Genomic DNA, 5,000 nt, shown 5'->3' on the forward strand with positions numbered 1-5,000 from the left:
ACAGCGAGACACTGGTATGACTGAATTATAGCTTGTTGCTTGGTAATGCCACGGACTCTGGTGGAATTTCGGCAAAATCATGAAAATGTCTTACCCTTATCAATTCCCTTTTGCGGGAAGCACTACTTGGACGTCTCCTCTTCGTGCTCGTAGCTCGTACGGGCGTGGTTGCATCTACAGGCGTGGTAGGCGCTGGTACCGGAGACGTCAAGTTTTTCGCCATCACTGCTGGCGAGGCTAGCGTACTGCATGTACCCTCCGGATATTTCGTAGGAACTTGAAATTGTTTTAATTCGAGCCTCCTCACTGTCCCCATGGTCCACGCTAGCCAATTTTCGTAGCATTCTGGGTCGAAATGATCGCTACACAGTCGAGTTGAAGTGGAGGGACCTTTCCAATGCGCCCGAGTTCGTTTAACAAACCGCTTCCAGGCATTCAAAGATGTTGCGTCCTTTGGAAATTCATGAAGCGTCCTGACGCCCACTTCCGACTTCTTTGTACATCCATAAACGACACAGGTGTAAACCATTGTCACAGAAGTCACCAAAATCGCGATATAATACTAATAGCTCCAAAACTCGACGAGGTCTATTCAACAACAAAGCACAATAGTCAAAGGCGATCGAGGTATTCCCCGACCGAACGCCTCGTGTGACGTCACAATACACAATGGGCGTTTGGTCTAATTGACGGCTAATTTTCACGCTACGCTGAATAGGGCATATTTGCATGTGGGTTGTACGAAAACGGCGGGATGGATGAGAAATATTTTTTGGTGAAAATATTGCAGGGTTAACAGACATTCCATCATGGCTTTTTGGTGGGATAAAATAAAAGAGTCTGGCCAATACCTTTAACATCGGTATCATTAATAAAATCAATATGGAAAGTAAAATGAACATGCTTTTTTGGGATTAATAACCGACCACATATGTCCGTTTATTGTGTTTGTTTATCGAGGTAATTATCATAAGATTGTGCTTTGTATTCTTTTTGTGTAGTGCATAATTACACAAGTGAAAAGCAAACCACACTTGGCGTGTACTGTGATGACAATATGAAAAAGCTGATAAATGAATGATAAGAAAAAGAAAAAAAAAAAAAAAAAAAACATGAGAGAAGAGTAGTAGTAGTAGTAGTAGAGAAGAGAAGAGAGGAGGAGAGGAGAGAGAGAGAGAGATAGAGAGATAGATATAGATAGATAGATAGATAGATAGAGAGAGAGAGAGAGAAAGAGAAAGAGAAAGAGAAAGAGAAAGAGAAAGAGAAAGAGAAAGAGAAAGAGAAAGAGAAAGAGAGAGAGAGAGAGAGAGAGAGAGAGAGAGAGAGAGAGAGAGAGAGAGAGAGAGAGAGAGAGAGAGAGAGAGAGAGAGAGAGAGAGAGAGAAGGAAAGAGAAGAGAAAAGAGTAGAGAGAGAGAGAGAAAAGAGAACAGAGAACAGAATAAAAAAGAGAAAAGAGAAGAGAGAGAGAGCAAGAATGTTTGATGGGTATCGTAGCCACAGACCAGATTGCATTAAAAATAGAAGGATATAAAAGATGAGAAACAGAATAATAAATTATAAACAATAGAAAGAGGAACACTAATAGTATGAAATTAATGATGGCAATTACGCCAATAACTGTCACAACACTGCTAAAGGTGATGAGAAGAGTGAAGCAAATTATTATATTAATACTAATAACAATAGCAATTGTGACGATGATAATACGGATATTTATGAATATGGTATGAGTATTTGAAATATCTATTCTTATCTATTATAAATCTCATAAAATCCTTGGAAAAAAAAGGTGAATGGTAGATCATGATAATGGTAATTAGTTGCCACCTGGTTACAATCAGATTAATATCAAGTAGACAGTTTTTTATATATTGCTGTATATGTCCTTGAAAATTGTCACATGGTATTTGACTAATAACAGTCAGGTGCGCTCTCTCTATCTTTGCCATTTGCATTAACACACACACATATATACATATATGAACACAAATAAACAAAAAAACAAACAAACTAAGAAACACAAAAGACGTACAACTTAAACATATATTGATAACACATGTTTCCCCCCCCCCCCGTCCGAAATTCCTCCGGGGGAAATATGGCCCAGGATAGATATCTTCCTAGGGAAATTTGTCCCAGGATAATATTTCTCTCTCTGCTCCAAGATTCCCTCATCTCCCATGCGAGGTAAAGGTTTTGTTGACTCTCCACCCCTATATTCCATTAATGTGCGTCGCCAAGCGTAGCTGCCCGGGCTCTATCCTGATGAAACATAAGCCTGGTTTAACATTATGTTTTGCTGCCTACGTACTATTAAGGATCTTATAAGTTATATGAGAAAAGATGGATATTTCACTATCTATCTAGCACTCTGCCATATAAATTTAACATTCTAGTATTACACAAGGACTAGTAAATTAATAAATTACAGGGATTATGTAATTCTTATGTAAAAATAAATCCTATAATTTTGTTAAACTTCCCTTTCATTATGTAAATTGTTATTTTCTATGTAGGGGGAAAAGGGGAAAAACATTCAAGGTCTGAAATTCCCTCTGGGGGAAAATAGTCCAGGTTGCTATTTCCCGGAAATCAAGTCCAGGCGAATTTTTCCCAAGGTTTGCTAACATTTTTACTGTAAATGGGAAATATTACACAGTATAAATACTAACTATATACTCCAAATGACGAGCACACTTGAATTTAACAATTTTCCCTTTTCCCTGTCACTGTCACTTTTCCCAAAGCCAAATAAGTTTACTCCTGTTTTGGTCCTGGATCTTGCAATGTAGAAGTCAGAGACGGTGCCGCTGCAGCCAACAAAGCGTAATAGTAAAAAGAGGAAATCTTGCACTTTTATATTGCCAACTCAATATAGCACACCCACGACCTGCTTTAACAGAGTATGTAAATCAGTTATATCTATATTAGAACCGTCAAATAAAACTACAAAAATATACATAAAAAATAAGAATAAATGAAATAGAATATAAGAGAGGAAATAATGCATATGGTTGACAAATCATTGCGAAGTTTGAATCATTATACTGTAAAGTATTAATAATATATCATTACAAAATAGGCGATTGGTTATATCTTGAGTTTCCACACACCTAAATCTATCTTCTTGTTTTTGTCATTTTATCTCTGATATTTCTTCCTTTTTTTATGGTTATTATCATCATGAACTATTCCTATTTATATTTTTACTTTAGTGGATAATAATCATCATTTTGCTTTTGTTTCTTGTTCTCTCACAATTTTCTTTTTCATTATCTTATTTCCTGAACTTCCTCCTTCATCACCATCATCATCCCTCCTTTAATTCCCCCCCCCCCCTATTTTCTTCCTTACTTCCTTCCTCTCTGCTATTAATAATTAGTAATTTAGGATTTAATAATGGTAGTGACTAACGTTGATAAAGAAAAAATTCTCAGTTAAAACATTTATAAATTTCATGCATTTGTAATAATAATTCTAAATAATAATTTAGGTTCTTCTAATATTTTTCTAATGAAAGTTAAAAAAAAAAAAAAAAATCGTAAATTATCAATACTGAATGACACCAATAAATATATCAATGTCGAATGGTACAAAATGTTCAATGACAAGAGGGAAAGTAACGACACGTACATATATGACCTTGTAGGTTGTGAAGTTACTGAAGTTAATGAAGTTAATGAAAGAATAAGTTTCCATTAAAATATACACATTTTTATGAGTTCAAGAAACCGGGTTAATCTATTTCCTTTCCTTCTCACATGACGCGTGCAAATGTCAGATGCAGATAGGAAGAGGAAAGGAGACTGATACCCTTATGTATTGGATGTCTGTGAGTGATGAAACCTAATATGAATAATGGATAGCAAAGAGTATGTTCTCTCGATGTCAAATATGTATATAGGTCTCTGCGTGTAGAAATTTTGGATATATCAATTTCCCTCAAAAATGTCTAAAGTAACATTATCATTAGGAACTTCCAGATACGACTTCAGAGGAAATAACAAGAGATGGTAAAAATCTGAAAAATAGTTATAATCGTAATAATAATGATAACGGTAATAGTAATAAAAGGATAATATTCATGATAAGCATGATGATAATAATGAAATAATAATAATGGTAATAATAACAATACTAATGATGATAATATTAAGAATGATAATAATGATAATATTACGAATAATAACAATGATAATAGTGATAATAATATTCTGTGAACATGCATATGATATATTAAATACTATTATCCCATTACCTTTCCCTAAGTCTTAATAATCCCCTAATACTTTGTAATGATTTATCACTGCCATACATTATTTCCTAGTCATTTTTTCTAATAATTATGATTCATATAAAACTACATTTAGGAGTTAACTCATATCAACTTTGATTATGACACGAGGAAAGAAAGGTAATTTACAAGTTTAATGCCAGAATACTGAATTACATCATAGATACCCGGGCGACATTGACTCTGTAAATTACGCATTAATCAGATTCTTAATCTTTAACTCGTAATCTAAATACTGACTTTTGGTCATAATGAAGTAAAAAAGATTTCCAAAATTGAATATTGTCAACAATCTTAACCATTATTTACTCCAATGCTTGCCTATATTACGTATGAGACTGCGGACCTTTATGGCATTATTCTTGAAAACTCTGAGAAAGCATTTAAACAATTAGTTCGCGATAGAAGCACTTTTCACTCCCTTTCCGTATAGAAATACATAAATGCTGCTTTTTGGGTACACGTTTAGCATTTCAGGTTTTGGTTAATTTATTTGAGTTTGGTTTGTGATGTATCATTAGAATCCTCCTCCTCACCATTACTTCATCATCACCAATACCACCATCACTAGCACCACCATCATCATCATCAAAATCATCATCATCATCATCATCATCATCATCATCATCATCATCATCATCATCATCATCATCATCATCATCATCATCATCATCATCATCATCATCATCGTCGTCGTCGAAA

Source organism: Penaeus chinensis, chromosome 36, assembly GCF_019202785.1.
Source record: "Penaeus chinensis breed Huanghai No. 1 chromosome 36, ASM1920278v2, whole genome shotgun sequence".
In the NCBI taxonomy this organism is placed as follows: Eukaryota; Metazoa; Arthropoda; class Malacostraca; order Decapoda; family Penaeidae; genus Penaeus; species Penaeus chinensis.